At 57.5% G+C, this 16493-nt stretch overlaps 1 protein-coding gene across 16 annotated transcripts in view; it reads right to left on the bottom strand.

Moving 5' to 3' along the window:
* Positions 1-15464, bottom strand: part of SHANK3 (SH3 and multiple ankyrin repeat domains 3) — a 374153-nt gene extending 358689 nt beyond the window's left edge. For 14 of the 16 annotated variants that reach the window (XR_014317924.1, XR_014317925.1, XM_082764921.1 and 11 more), the window contains exons 1-2: positions 15261-15464; positions 5756-5805 (exon numbers count right to left, since the gene is read on the bottom strand). The gene's annotated coding sequence lies outside the window, so the exon portion shown is untranslated. Of the gene's footprint in view, positions 1-5755; positions 5806-14005; positions 14094-14281; positions 14437-15260 lie in introns of those variants that run through there. The other 2 variants (XM_082764917.1, XM_082764918.1) reach the window with 2 other exon arrangements.
* Positions 15465-16493: the final 1029 nt, after the last annotated feature.

Consider the following 16493-nt stretch of genomic DNA (forward strand, 5'->3'; position numbering starts at 1 on the left):
GCCTACAGCCTGTGTCCTACAGGGCTCAATGGGTAATTCTACTGCCAATTGATTTTCCTTCTCTCAGCCTGCCAGGGTTACTGGGTCACTGGGAATGTGCAGATGATTAAAGGGCGACTCCCGCAACAACTGGGATTGGACCTACTGCACCAGTGCTGACTTTCCCAGGGCAATGGCAGTGTGGTGCAGACCCCAGTGAGGAGCAGAAAGAAAAGGAGCAGCATCTGGTACCAATAGAGTGCATGCACAGGAACACCGGAGCTCACCTGTGCCTCAGTGCCAAGCACAGGGCAGGGGAACCTCTGAACTGTCCTTACACAGTTGTGTGGGTGTTGGAGGCAGCTGCAGTGCCTGGGGAAGGCAATTCATGGGGGATCCCTTGTGCAGAGCCCTTGGGCAAGAGGCTTCAGTACCATGGCTTCCAAACATTGTCCCTAATAGCTGTCCTGCTGTCCCCTGCCACCCACCCATAGAAAGGCACCAAAACCTTTGTCCGTGCCTCTGTGTGGTCTGTGAAAACCAGGCTTTCGTCAGGGGTACGTCTCCAGGGTGTGCTGCTTTCACCCTTGCTACTTCCCCACCCTCTTTGAGCCAGCTAGGTCCAGGTCTGCCACAAGAGCAGCTAAACCTTAGGCAGTTTGAGGTTTAGAGCATCCCAGGCTCAATCCTTGGGCTCTGAACCATTGACAGCCCCAGGGAGAATGTCTCTCTCCAGGACTCCAGGTTCCCACAGCAGCAGAAGGATGTAAGCAGCTACCCCAGCCATGGCCAGCACCACCAGGATAGAGCCCACGTGAGGACAGTTGCTTGAGCCCCTCCAGCCTGGCTCAGTCTGGGATAATACAGAGTGGAGAACCACCTCCCAGATGTGACCTCTCCCTCTCTGTCTGCTCTCCCCAAGCTTTTCCCCATCAGAGGAGATGGGGCCCGTCCCCACTGTTTCCTGTCCCACAGCCTCCTTCCATATCTGTCCCAGTTCCCAGCAAAGCATCAGGGGATGCTGTCTTTCCTCCCTGGCTGCCCTCACCTTTTGCAGTGCAGCACCTGCTCAGTCAGCATCACAGGTGCAGTGTCCCAGCCTGTCTCCGTGGCACACATGGGGTGTTCCTGATCTGAGGGAGGGACAGAGCCGGAAGGAGGGCAGCAGTGGCTGAAGACCTCAAAGCCTGCAGAACCTACTGCCCTGTAATGCAGCTGGAATCTGCAGACTCTCTGTGCCATGAGGGCAACTCATGGGAGCTGGCACTGCTCACGCAGGGCACCAGGGATGCAGTGGCTGCTGCTCAAACAGGGAAGGTGTCCCCAGAGCCCCCTCCCCATTCAGGCTCTGCTCTGAGCCCATCCCAAGGGGGTGTCTCCTTCCCTGCTGGGCACAGAGCTGGGCATAGGCAGTACACAGCCAGTACAGCCTGGGCCCTCCAGGTCTGCAGAGCCCAACAGAGCCCCTGGTGTGTGAGAGTCGTCACAGAAAGGCACTTCTGGAGCTGGAGCCAGGCAACTGCTGCAGTGAGAACAGCCTCACCCAGAAACACCAGCATCCTGGGGGTTTTGCCCCCTCCCCCCCCCCATGCAGTAACTCCAAGCACCAGCGGTGCGTAGCCATAGGAACATCACTTAACACAGTCACCTTGGTAACCACAGCCACACGCTCTCACAAGCACGTGCAGGGCCCTGTGCACCCCGGTCGGGGTCCCTCAGTCCTGCACCCACACAGCAGCCTGCAGCCTGCCCAGCCTGCAGGTCATGCAGCCGCACAGCACCAGCAGGACTGGGGATGGACCTGTGTGCCAAGAGCCCCACTGGTGGCACTGCACCACTCTCACAATGATGGGAAATCACCCTCGCAACCAGAGAAGGGAGTCAGATCCCTTGCAGAACCCTCTGGACCAGTTTGGCCACAGATGCCTTTGCCTGGAGGTGTGCACTGGACAGAGCAGTGTCTCCTCCTGTCCCACAAGCAACCGAGCCTCCACCAGCTCCTCAGGCAGAGCCAAGAGCATAAGGACCAACCCCACACACCCAGCCCCCCAGTGCAGAAGAGGAAAATGCCTGGGTTGGATTCATGTGAGGACGCAGCTGAGAGGGACAAGACCCCAGTGCCTGACCCACCACAGACAGACTGTCAGAAAATGCAGCTGCTCCCTCCATTTTCCCACACCACCACTGGGCACAGCTGCACATAAAAACAGCTCACAAAGGTGGTACAGCCCAAGGACAAGTAAATCTGAGTGTTGGGTCCCCACACCTAGCACCCTCATCTCAGCAAGCACCCCTGCATTCCTGCAGAGAGGGCAGCAGCACAGACCCATGGCTGTGCAGCCAGGCAAACACCCAGTTCCTGGGCACGTGGGCAATGCCATGGATCAGGCTGACCCAGCTCACCACTGAGCACTGCCCTGCCCTGCAGGCACAGATGTAGGGCTGCACAGACACCCCAGCTGCCCAGTACCTGTTGCAATCATGCACTCTTCCTCCACTCTCCTGGCTCCAGCTCAGGCGCAGCACAAGGCAGTGGAAAACAAGAAAACCAAGACCTTCCAGGAATTACACAATCCCTGAAGCAACCTGGACAGCCCCACGGCTAGCAGGACTGACCCACCCTCCCCTCACTGCCAGTAGGGAGGCCCATCACCATCCCCCTAGCCTAGCCCCAGCACAGCCCCACGCTGCACTGGCGCCCCACACTTGCCGGTGTCCTGCCCACCCCCACTGACACTCCAGCCCCAGTGGCAGATCACAGGGTGCAGGGCTGGAGGTGCTGCACCCATGTCTGGGATGGGGGGTGTACCTGACCTGTTCCCAGGGACTCCGTGCTGCCCAGGTGTAGCTGCTATCCAGAGCCAGAGCCGGTGTCGGGGAGGATGCCACCCCAGAAAACCATCCTGCCTCTGCAGGAGCCCAACGTGCACACTGATCAGTCAGCCTGCACTCACTACTCGGCTTCTCCTGCTTAGCTCCGGTAATAGGATAACGTTGCCTCCATCTGTTTGTCTGGGACTGAGAAGCTAATCGCCTCCTTGGCATCCTCCCCTCCCCACACTCCTGCCTCCAGCCCCATCCCATCCTTCAGAGCAGTGCAGGGCAGAGCTGCTGCACTCACAGGAGCCAGCAGCAGCTGGCCAGGCAGCCATGCCAGGACAGATCCAGGCAGGACTGAGCCAGACTCCAGGCTCAACGGCAGCCTCCCTGCGTCCCCCAGGCACGGGCTCCTGCTGTAGCTAGGGAGGACAATTTGCTCATTTAGGGTTAGGAACAAAGCCCTGCAATGGGCTTTGCCTTGGCCGAGCCCAGCTCCACAGGGCCCTGCTCCCACTGGAATCTGCTGTGTTGCTGCTTAGCAAGGAGGAGGAATTTGGTCCAAATGAGAGTGCTGCCTTCTGGGGAGCAATCTGTTGGAAGTGTTCAGAAATGATGCTGCCACAGCATTCAGCTTTGGGCCCAGCAAGTTGTGGATGCACTCTTGGAGCAGGAAGGACTGACTTCATTGAACTTATAAGCCAGTAAAAGAACAGCTTGGAAAAATGTCCACCTTTCAATACAAACACGATTCAAGCCCACTGCACACACTTTAAGACTGCACCTGCCCTGCATAGGCAGCCAATGCTTAGGCAACTCACACAGACCTACAGCTTTTCTGGAAAGCACCACTCAGGGCACAGCCACTCCTCAGCCTTGAGCCACCCAGCACAACGTGGCTCAGCACAGTGCAGCACAGCACTACACAGCACAGCACAGAAAGGCACAGCACAGCACGGCACAGTGCAGCACAGCACGTCACAGCACGACACAGCATGGCATGGCACAGCAACTCCCCTGTACGGAAGCACGTAGTGTGGCCCACGCAGCACAGCCCATGCAGCTCAGCCCACCCCTGCACGGAAACACGCAGCACAGCCCACGCAGCTCAGCCCACGCAGCACAGGCAGCCCTGCACAGGCAGCCTGAATTATCTGCAGGATTTACAAGGTGATGTTGTAGGGGTCCTGGAATGAAGCTGCAGTCTGTGAAAGAGCCTGCTGAAGCCAGACCCATGCTCAGAAAAAGCACCTCAGTGTTCTTGTGCCTTAGCATTTTACTTTTCGTTTGTTTCATTCTCTGGTTTCCAAACCTTTACACTGAAGCCTACACATTGCAGGCTGCACGCCACAGCTCAGCCTCCCAAGTGCACAGGGCAAGGGGGCAGGGTGAGCCTGGCAATTCCTGAGCCCCAGCCCCACCGAGGTGTTCATGGGGCATGTGTGTGCACTGGAGTCCTGCAATACTCAGCTCACCCCTTCCCCAGGGCAGGACTTCTGGGATGTACGCATGGCAAATATCTGCAGTGAATGGGGTTGGCAGGAAACGGGCAGAGCCGTGCTGGGCACTAAGAGACCCCATGGGAGAGGGGAGGGAGAAGGCTGCTCAGAGGAGCAAACAGCAGGGGCAGGGCAGAGACTAGGGCAGGAAATGGGGCCTCTTGCCAAGCAAAGAATGTTCAGCAGGCAGGGGAGAGAGTCAGCCCCATACCATGAGCAGGTATTTGTCATTTGCTGTCTTCCATTCCTAAAGGACATCTCTCCCCTGCCTTGTCCCAGCTGGGTCTTACAGTTCAAGCTACATCTCCACCAGCCATGGGCTCTCCAGCACTCCTCCCTGTGCTTTTTCTAGTGCCTCCCTGTCCCTGGTGTAGCTCTGCCTGTCCTTATATACCTCTGTGCCAAGTTCTTGCCCTACCAGAGTCACAGTAAGCCACTGCTACTTCTCTTCCCTGCCCGCATCCATTCAGTGCCCTGGGAGAAAGCATGCACCCCTGACTCTTGTCCTGGCATCCTGGGATAGGGGCACCCACCACTGCTTTCATTCTCCTAAGGGACAGGAGCTCTGGCACCCATAAGCAGTGGTGCTGCAGGTTAGCCGTGCACACATGGTGCTGGCTGGCCTCACACCATGGCTCTGCAGCCTCCCTCATGCCAGCCTGACAGCAGCCATGGAAGCAGCACCAAAAGCGTAAACTTCTCTGTGTGTCCAAAGAAAATGCCCTTCACAGCATGTTGCGTACTCAATCCCAGAGCTCCCACTGAGATCTTGCCCTGCCCTGTAGCACAGCATGCACACAGCACCCAGTTCAGACACAGCTGAGGGGTGACATGATCCCACACCAGCCACACCAGCTCTGGGGACAGGCAGCACTTGCAAAGGGTTCAGCTTCCTTGGGCAGGGCAGGAAAAAGCCCCATTGCATTAGTCAGCAGCTGAGCAGCCAGGGCTGGTAGAAGTACCCACAACAGTGAGATGACCAGGAGCCTCCTGTCCTCCAAGACCAGTGGTCCTTGCCCCAGTCAGAGATGCTGGATCTCAGCTGGATGGACCTGGGAGGATTCTATGAGAGATGGCATGCTGGATCCCAGAGGGAAGGGTCTGGGCAGACCCTTTCTCCCCTTGTCTTTTCCTCTTGATGTCTCCTCAAGGCACATACATGATGTGATGACCTACTCCTGACTCATAACTGCTTCTGCATCATTTACAACCTGCCTGAATGCACCTTGTTCCCTTCAGCCTGACACCCTCCATCCTTCTCCAGCCCTCACCAGCCCCATTTTTGCCCTCCGTCCTCCATGCTGCTGCTCAAGAGCACTGGCCAGGTCTCCATCCCCAGTGCCCCAGACAGGTCATGCCCTCCCAGGTGGAGGCAGCAGGGCCCTCATCAGCCTCACTTCCTGTTGGGAGGCCCAGGGCATTTCCAAAGGCAAAAAAGGGAAGAAAAAAACAGCATTTACCTGAAAAGACTGGCACGGGCACGGGGTCACAGCACTCCCTCTTCATCAACCTGCAGATAACAGACAGCAAGGACATTATCAGTGCAATGCACCCCATGAAAGACCCCAAGCACACTACACCAATACCTGCCCAGTGAGAGCTGGTGCAGCCTCAGGACAGCAGGGCGATGTGGAGACCCTCCTAGGACCTGAGTCAGGGAACAGGAGCATCCCAGAGCAAATCCACAGGACAGCAGGGAGAGCAGCAGCATTGTCCACGGCTTGCAGCGATGCCAACTGCCCTGCTGCATTGGAGCCGCCCTGCCCCAGGCCTCCTGCCCACATTGCCAGCAGGAGACCTGAGGGGCTCCCTCCACACCCAGGCACGCTAAGGAACTGGCAGCTCCACGTCTCTGCTGACAGTGCAGCATGGGGCCAAGTTGTGTCTGAGGGCAATGCAACTTTCTGAAAACCACGGGCAGAAGAGCAGGGAGCTGGCACAGCCATGGGCCAGCAGGACTCTCTCCCACATGCCTCTCCCACTCCTCAGCAGGGCTGAGCCTGAGAGCAGGGGCCAGCTCCAGACCAACACCAGCTATGCCAAGAGTCAGCTCCTCTTTTTCAGGCACCAGCCCCAAGGCACCTGCAGAGCCTACCTTCACAAGATCAGGAAGGAAGTTCACCAGGCTAAACTCAAAACAGTGACAGGCAGCCAGGAGACAGCAGAGTGTTTCCATAGTGCCTTTGCTCTCCTGTGTGCTGGAAATGTGCATGCTCTCTATCCTTGTTTCTCATTAAAGATCCTTTCTGGGTGAGTGGCTGAAATGGCTGCTCTGTTGTAGGAAATTAAAAATGTATGACTTGGGATTTCTCGGAGCACGCTTGTTGTGCTGCAGCTGGTGTTGGCAAGTGCAAGGTGCTGTGGGGGGGAAGGGGCGGCAACAAGGATCCCATTTTTGCAAAGCACGTGTGGTGCACCACGTAGGCAGCTGGGTGCCACCAGGCCTTCAACATTTTACAAGATGTACTCCATTCAACTGGCAGAGGTACCCCAGGCACAGTGATTCACCTGGAAAACTCAGCAGCCATTGTGTGCCTCTGTAAAGTGGTGCTGCCAAGGTCACCACGCGGCCTTCACAAAATGCTCCGGACATAGCTGTTACCACCCTGCTGCCCTCTCTCCTAGGAAAAGCTCATGGGACACCTGTGCTGCTAAAACAGAGGAAACCTACTGCAGCAGCTTATGTCAAACCTAGACAAAGCAGTTGTTGTTCCTATGGGACTGCCGTGCCCATAGGAACATCAAACCTGGATAAGCCCAGCCCTGCAGGGCTTGGGGCCAGAGGGGTGACACCACACAGCCTCCCGCCCACTGTGTACCATCTGAAACCTCTCTCTGCAGCACATAATATGGTTCAAGGGCACACAGCAGCCGCCATCCTCGTGCACCACTGCTGTCTACAATGCAGGGAGACTCATTTGCTGCAATTAGGACACTTGGACAAAGGGTTGTGTGGTGCTGCAGAGCAGGAGCTCACCACCCACCAAAGACACTTTGTGCAGCTCATGCCCCCAGCTCACTCTGCTGCCTCTGGGCAGCCTCAGCCCCAGGACACAGTGGAGTTGGGCTGAAGCTATACAGCATGGCTACGAGTCACCAAGGGTAGCACAACCCCGACACCTGTCACACTGGGCAGCCCAGCTCCACACCCTCTGGGCATTCACATGGCTACTGGACTGGCGCTTAACCAAACCACCCAGGGATAGGCAGTGGTCTGGATCGTGGGAGCCTTCTCCAGCAAGATCACACCAAGGCCTCATGTTGAGGCTGCTGCTTACCCAGCCAGGGCACAGCCCAAGTAGCCATGCTGGGTCCCAGGGCTCCATATTTGCACCCAGCCAAGCACTCTCTGCACTTTTCCACCATTCCCCTGGGACCAGGAACACTGGGGCACTGCTGGCAATGGCTGGGAGCAAGACAGGTAACAGAGTGCTTGGGGAACGAGCACCTGAACAGCTGTCCTGGGTGCAAAGTGGGTACCAGGGCTCCCCAGGAAACTGCAAAGCCAAGGGGACTCAAACAGGAGGCAAGAGTGGCCAAGGGACTAGGAAAAGTGCCATAAGAAGAGAAAGGAAAGAGCTGGGATGGCTGCCTTAAGAAAGGAGGCAAATAAGAAGGCACCCAGATAAAAGGCTGTAACATCCTGAACAGTCTGCAGAAAGGAGACAACGTTTCTGCTCTTTTCATCTTGCAGCTTAAGAGCAATGGAAAATACAGTGGAACCTCGCACTAAGAAAGGAAATGTTCTGTCACATCACCCATAATAAGACAGTGCAACTCACTGCCACAGGAAGCCCTTGAGGACCAGAGCTTTGCAAGTTTCCAACCAGGTCTAGATGTTTCTATGGGCAATGACACCAGCAACTCTATCAGTGGCAGGAAATCTGGCATGGATGTGAAACCTCATTCTGCAGGGCTCCACTGAGGCCCACTGATGGTGAGCAGGATCGAGTCTCACATGGAGGCAGCTGGTCTCCACCTTCTCAACACAGGCAGCCTCTGCTGCCTCCTCTGCTGCTTCGGGCAGAGTCAGAGATGGGCTAGGACAGCAGGACTGGCCCCAGAGGGCTGTTCCTAGCTGCAGAGCGGTGCCCAGTACTTACAAGGACCTTGTTCCATCTCCAGCATGACAGCTCTTCCTCCCAGATATCCTCTGCACCCTCATCTGCCCACCCAGCCTCCAGAGCAGACCCAGGCCAGTGTGACCATCTCCTGGACTCCTCCTGACACCAGCCATTCAAGCACTGTCTTTCTGTCCTTCTGTGACAAGGGCCCAGTGCAATGTTGGCCACATGAGCACGCATCCTGCAATGTCAAAGCACCATTTTGCACAGGAAGCAGCTTGGGAGATAAATTAAATCCTTATAATATGAGCATCTCCTCCCAACACTGATAACAGGCAAAGGAGATTTATGAGTTTATTATTGGACCTGATAAATTAAACTCTTCACAGAGGAATAAATTATGCAGATGATCTGCAATGTGTTTAGACTGTAGCTTGTGCATTGCCAGTATCTGAGCCCTCCCAGTCCCTGAGGAGTCTGCTGCCTGTGCAGCCAGAGGGACCTTGTTCAGAGCACCAGGGAGGCTGTCCTGTTGTTGTTCTTGCTCACAAATGGCAATTCTGCCTTTCACCAGTCCAAGTTTGACTCTTACTGTGTATGTCCAGACTTCCTGCTTTTCGTTCAGTTTCTTCCCTTTCAAAGATAACAGAGCTCACAGTGATCACAGCAGCTGGTCCCCAGCAGCCTAACGAGCACAACATGATCAGAAATGAAGTTAGCAGAAGTAAAACTGTCCCCAGGACAGAACTGGGAAGCATCTGGAGATTCCTGTATCAGGAGGGCTGTGGAAATGTGTCTGCATGGAGAGACATCCATAGGGCTATGATACGGCAAATGGGACTTACAGAGATGCCTGTGATCAGAGTTCGTGCAGAGGAGACCTGCCCATTTCTGCCTGCTGAGACATCCCAGGGCCCTGGCCCCACAGAGGGACAATGCCACTTATTCCCTCTCACGTGCATCCTTGAGGACACATCAACCTTGTCATCCTTGACAACTTCTGCTCCAGCTGCTCCAGACAAGACCTGCAGGCAAAGCCTTCCCCAGCAGTGGGCAGCAACAAACCCAGGGCCAGGAGATGAAGAGCCATGAGCAGATACCACTGCACATCTCCATGTAAACCCAAGCCCAGCCACTGCTCCGGCCATACCCACAGCCAAACCTGCCACTGTGCCAGAGCCCAGCCTAACACAGCCTGGTGCAGCACAGATGCTCCAGGCACCCCAAGGGCCTGCAGGACTCATGCAAGAGGTTAGCAGACAGGCAGGACGAGCTACAGCACTACCATCATGCCCCAGCAGGCTCTTGTCACAACCCCAGGGATCCGCAACCCAATGGAAGAGCAGGAGTGTTGACAAAGGGGTATGTCCTGCAGCCCGAACCCCAGCGTGATGCCCTGTATCCCCACAGCATGCCGGGAGCTGTAGTCCCTTTCCACCAAGGCCAGGAAATGTTACATCAGGCTGTGAGGTCACTGAGCCTTGCCCTGAGCCTCCCATGGGGAAGGTCCCGGCCAGCGCTGAACAATAGCACTGGGGCTGAGCGCATACGGGGCTGCTGCTCTTCCTGCCATTCTTTGCACTCCCCTGAGGATGTCTATAAAAAGCAGAAGGATCCAGACCAGGAAGTTTAAACCACTCCTTAAATCAGCCACACAGACCAGCCTCGCCCAGGGTGGTGGAGCCCCGTGGTCCCCAGCTGGGGGGACTGTAAGGAGGTGTGACACAGTCCAGGACCAGTCGGTTCTCTCCTGAGGAAAAACACAGCCCTGAACCTAACTGCACTTCGGGTTTCTCTGTGCAAACAAGTCCGAGCCAACTGCCAAACCCACCCCTGTTTCTCTGTTGCTCTTGAGCTCACACAACCACCCACTTTACCAAGAAACTGCAGCCCAAAGAGCCACCTCCTTCCAAAGGACCAGAACCTCAAAGCAGCAACTGAAATACAAAATGCTGCTGGGCTGGAGCACAATCACCAGCCCCACACTGAAAGGCTCATGGCAAGTTGAGGTACAAGAGGCTGCTTAGGGGGTGAACACCACGCACACATTCCAGGGGCTCAGGTAGGCCCAGCTCTGACTGGGGGGAAGTGCTGGAATGAGAACTGGCACCAGTGGTATCTCCTGCACCATCCCAGGCACCACACAGCCCCATGCCCCTCCAAAGTCACTTGTGCAGGCACAAATGAGTCTTCATAAAAAATCCAGAATCATAAACTCACAGAGCTGCTGCCAGGGAGTGAAGAATACGTTGCAGCCAGAGAAGATCTTTCAATATTTAATGATAGATGATCCTCCTCATCGACCTGCTTCTTGGGTTACAAAAGTCTCCATCCACTCTGCTCCCCACAAGAAGATGGGCAGTCTGTCTGTTCAGTAGTGACACAGACACCTGATCCCCTAAAAGTTTAGGCTGATCCTTGAGAGACTTCCACAAAGCCAGTGCTGACTCCCCCTTCCTACGCTACCAATGGGAGCCAAGGCACTCAGAAGCCAGCGCTTGTGCCTGTTGTCACAGTTACAGCAGCTCAGCTGCATTTAGGAGTGGGATGGCAATTTACTCTTTGTGCTCATTTTAGCTCCGTGGCCTCCCCTGCGACAGGTCTGCCATTGCAGAGGGGATCCCTACCCTACAGTTCTGCTGCTCCTGGGGCAGCTGTGCCCCCGCTTCCCCCAGTGTCAAGGGCAGAACTGGATCACCAGGTCCCAGCATCCAAGCTGGCAACGCTGGGTGCAGTGCTGGGAGGAGGCAGGTAGACTGGGGCAGGGCACAACCGATCCTATCACGGCTCCGACAGTGCCAGCTCATTTGTTCCCCTCTCAGCTCCTTCTTATCTCCTGCACCACCAGGCAGGAGCCCAGAGCACTGCTCATGACATTGCCTTGGGCTGTGGCTGGTCCCTGCACCACTCTGAGGGCCTGAATGCAGCCAGCAGAAGCAGCTCAACTCCATCACAGCCACACATGCCCCTGCCCGGCTTGCAAAACGATGTGCCCAGTGCTACTCCAAATGCCATGGCCAGATGCTGGCCTGGCTCTGCAATGTCCCACAGCAGCGAGATGCTGTCTGACATGCTGCAGGGCAGGACCTGCCTGCAGCCAGCCCAAGGGCCCTGTAGTCCTGCCATCGGGGAACCTCACCCCACTGGGCACCCCAGATCCACACACACCTTCCTGCTCTCCACAAGACAGGGAAGGGAGCCCAGCCTGCCAGCCCTTCACCCAGCCTCAGCCTGCTGCTCCATGCACCCCACACAGCCCCACACCCTGCCCCACACCTCCCGTGTGGAAACAGCAGCAGTAACAATTTTTATCTGGTTGAAATCTCAACAGAATATTCTGTAATGGGCTGCTTGTACATGTTCACTTCTATAAGACAACAGTGGTTTAACTAAATGATGTGGTACAAAACACAGTGTATAGATAATACATTATCAAGAAAATACTAAAACGTCAAGAATACTTAGGTGTTATGTGAATATTTACATATTCTAAGCTGAAAAAAAAAAAAGATTATCTAAAAAAAAAGAACCTTGTAATATTCTCCTTTGTGCCCTTTTTCCCCTCTCAACCTCTGTTGCCACATGCACAAGAACTTTGTAATGAATTTAAGTGTTAGTTAAAAATAAATAAACTATGGAAACTTGTCATGCATTGTCTCCATTACCTGTATGTCACTATAGAGAGAGAATGACGACAAAAGTGATGAATGAAATTTATGAATTTCTGGTGGAAAAGGACCCTAGCATGCCCCATGTAGGAACCATCCCTATTCCCACTCAGTTCCCATACAAGCCCAGGTCTAAGCCTCAGTGCCTGCATGCAAGCAATGCATGTAAAACGTGCTGCATCTCACATGCAGCCATACAATCCCAAAGATTCAAGCTTGCACTCACACTCTCAGAGTGCAGGGTCTTGTGCAACATCCACATTTGCAAGGGCTGCAGCAAGCACTGCTTGGCCAGCCTAGAAGATACCAGCCAAGAGCAACTGCACATCCCAGGCAAAGACACCTTCTGAGGCACCTAGGCCAAGACAAGAGCAGAACTGTGCCAAGGTCATTCCCTAGCCCTCATCTCCTCTCCTTGAAACCCAAGGCTTTGGCACAAACACACTACAGCTAAAAGAGCAGCTGGTATGCTAACACAGCAAGACATTTGCTATAGGCATGGTTACACAGCTAGCCTCCTGTTTGACTATGTTTCTCACAGATGCTTGACAGATGTAACCCTTACATCACTGAAGCCTTTGAGGATCCCTGTCCGTAGGCATTAAGGCAAGAAACAGAAGGTACAGATCCTGTTTAAATCCTGTTTGCTTCCAGGGCTACCGTCTCTTCATTCTCACATCCTGATTCACACAAACACAGACACTCGTGTGTACCAGTACCTGCGTAAATCCAGCTCTGGAGTTTCCTGCTTCCTTGACCCATTTTTAGAAGAGGAGGAGAATGGCAGACTCTCATTTTTCCAGCAGTTCCCCAAGACATCAGGGGGCAGGCCAAAACTGCAAACTGAGGCCCAAGCACAGGAGCATGGCCATGTGAGTCCTGCACACAGGACTGTACAGCACATCCTGAGTCCAGAGGCCAGCACATTATCCAGAAGAGACTGGGTTGGAGATGCCTGACTACACAAATTGTGCTTACATACTGACAACAGAACACATGGAAAAATGGTGTGCTGAGCATCATGCACAGGTATGTGCAAAGCCCTGGGTGTGGATACACTCAGTTATACGCAGATACACAAAGATCAAAAAGAGACGTGTTGCAAAATCAATGACATGCCCTCACCAGAAGTAACCCTGCTCCACTTAAATGCTTCTGGACCATGCCACAGGCATCATGGTCCATACTCTCTGATGTACACTACACCTGTGTGCATGATACCAGAAAGCAGGGCTCCCGTTGCCCAGCACATACACCCAACCATAAATCATGGCCCCTGCTTCCCAGCACATACGTGTCACGGCAAACCATGGCATCTACCTCCAGCTACATTCAATTCACTGCAAATCACAACCCTTATCCCCTCAAATACGCCCCCACTACAGTCACAGACCCTTCTTTCCAATCTGCACACCCCATAGCACGCCACAGCCCTCACTCCCCAGCACAGGCACACCAGTGCCAACCACAGCTCCTGTCCTTAAGTGCTGGCACCCTAGTGCAGCTCGTGATTCCTATCCCCCAACACCTGCCACAGCAAACCACGACTGCCACTCCATGTCCCAACATACAACCCAATGCAAGCCACATGTCCAATATACAACCCAATGCAAGCCACAGCCCCATTCCCCAAATCATTCGTCCAACTGCTCACCAGTGCCCCTAACACCAGCATGGACAACCAACCACAAACCGTGGCCCAGATTCACCAGCGCAGACGCGCCAGACTGCACACCACGGCCCCGTTCCCAGGGCATAAACCCCACCGCCATCCCCAGACCCCACGAGGCAGCACAGCGAGGCAAACCACAGCCGCCGGTTCCCCGCACCGCACGGCGCACCGTGCCTGCCGCCGCCCAGCGCGGACACCCCGCCGTGAGCCACGGCCCCTGTCCGCCCGGACCCCCGGCCCCGCAGCCCCCGGCAGCCGCTCCCCGCAGACAAGCCCCCGGAGCCACGGCTCCGCCTGCCCACGGACCCGCTGCCGGCCGCGGCTCCCCGCCGCCGTCGCCCGAGCCCGCCGGACAGCCCCGCTGCCGCTCGCCGCCACGCGGAGCCGTCCCCGCGCGTGCCCCAGAAGCACGCCGTGCCTCGGCCGGAGCGCGCAGCCCCGCGCCCCGGGGCGCGCTCCGGGGGCCGAGCGGCGTCCGCGAGCGGCGCCCGCTGCCCCCCAGCCCCGCCGCCGCCGCGGGCACTCCGCCCGCCCGCCTCGCGCCCGCCCCGGCGCCGGCCCTGCCCCGGGGGCCGCTCTTACCTGCGGGGCGGCGGGCGGCGGGGCCCGAGCCACCATAGCCGCGGCGCGGCCGGGGGCAGCGGCGGCCGCCGGCAGCGGGAGAGCCGCAGCGCGGAGCGGGCGGGGGCGGCGGGGCGCGGGGAGGATCGCGGCGAGCGCGGCGGATCCTCCGCGAAGTCGGCCCCCGCCGGCGGCGGTGGGGCGTTAGTTTAAGGAGTTGTCATGGCGACGGGGAGCCTGTGCGCGGGGAGGGGAGGGCGGCAGGGAAAGTTCACGGACGGCGCCGAGGGTCTCCGCCCCGCGCTCCGACGGCCGGACGGCGCCTGCGGCCGCCGCGGTCCGGAGCTGCCCGGCTCCCCCGAGCCCCGGAGCTCCCCGCGCCCCCCCCCCTCCCTCCCCGTTCTCCCCGACTCCTCGTCTCTCGGGCTCTCCGGGCCCCCGGTCTCTCCCCGCACCCTTCGTCCCGGCCACGCCGCTCCCGCCGAGCCCGCGGCCCCCGGGAGGCGCCCGCGGTCAGCGGCAGCCGACGTGAGCAGGGAGCAGCGCTCCCCGCCGGGGGGCACCCGCCGGGGGGCACCCCGCCGCAGCATGGCCGCGACCCCGGAATTGCCGGCTGGACGGCGGCGGTGCGACAAACCAAGAGCAGGGCAGCGGGCACCGAACGTAGGCACAGCTGCACGACCCTGCCCCACAGCCCTGCCCAACGACCCGGCCCCATGCCGCTCAAAAGACCTGCTCAGGGCCCGGTCCTGTAGCTCTGCCCAATGCCCTAGCCCGAGCACAGCCAAGACCCATGGCCCTTGCTGCCAGCCCAGCCCCACTGGCCCCACAGCAAAGCCCTTGGGATGGCCCATTCTGCACCCCAGGGTGAGAAACCAGAGCTGCCAGCGGAACCTTCCCTTGGCAGGGCTGCCCCAGCCCCATATCCTGGCAGGGATCAGAGGTGTCCCAGCCGAACGATGCTTGCGGCAGCCAGGATCCTGCAGCCCAGCGCCATTACCTGCCATGGGCCCGCGTGGTGCTGCTCAGGCTGCTCTGGCTCCTGACGCCCTCAGAGCCTGAGCCTACAGGAAACCTGCAGCCGCCGGCTCAGCCCCTTTCCTGCCAGGAAGGGGACACCCCTGCCCCTGCGTCCTGCCGGCTGCCAGCTGGGCTGGGACAGTGGTGCGGGACACACTCGCACGTCCTGGGTCACAGCCTGGCCATGGGCTCCTGCATGCACATGCGTGGCTGCATGGTCATGGGTTTGTGCTGGAGTGCTGCGGGATGTTTTGCGTGGCCGGGGCTTGGTGACGCCGTGCACAGCTCAGGGTCAGTGCACACACGCAGGGGTCAGGATGTGCCTCCGCATCCTATCTGGGGAACCAGGAAACACCTTGCCGGAGCAGAGATTCTCCCTTCCTGCGGGAGCGCCACGGCTGGGAGGAAACCCTGAGAGCACTGCAATGGCAGCAGGAACGGATGGACAATGGGCTGACTGATGGTGCCCAGCCTAGAGGACAGGCTGGGCACAGAGTCTGCCCCGGCCACACATGGGTGGGATGAGCTTGGGAAGGTCAGAGTGTGGGGCTGGGCCAGCAAACACAGGTGGAGCTGCGCAGCAGCACTACGGCCCAGCCTACCCTTTGCCCAGCGAGCAAGGGGAACCCTGCCCTACCCTGACAGCTCCCAGTGGGAACCCTCCCCTCCACTTTGGGCCCCCCACCTGCCCAGCCTGGCAGGCCCTCATGCCCCCCATCTGCTGAGCCTGGCCTGCCCCCTTCCCTGGCTCTGTTCTGCAACCTCTATGCAAGTATCAGTGGCACGTGGCCAGGGTGCAGCACGAGGACATGTGTTTGAGTGGGCTGCGTGGGAAGGAGGTCAGGCACACCTGAGTTGCATGGGGACCTGTGCCCAGCAGCTGCGCAATCACACATAACAGCTCTCCTGAACGTCATGTACCCTTCCAGGGACAGACTACTGCCTTGCCCCAGGTGCCAGCTCTCTCTCTGCCTGACAATTGTCCCACCTATGGTCAGCATGAGTCACCCCACAGCAGTCACACACAGCACAGGGGTGCTGCAGAAGAGGCAGAGCCATCCAGCCATCTGCAAGTCCTCATGAGGCCCTTCTCTCCATCCACAGGGACCGCTTTCCAGCATGCCCTAAGACCTTCACTGGCCATAGCTCCTACACATCACTCCTCCACCCTCCAAGGGGAGCAGGATCGACCAGGAGATGTCTTCCTGCTACT

Source organism: Aythya marila, assembly GCF_965140915.1.
Source record: "Aythya marila genome assembly, chromosome: 1".
Lineage (NCBI taxonomy): Eukaryota > Metazoa > Chordata > Aves > Anseriformes > Anatidae > Aythya > Aythya marila.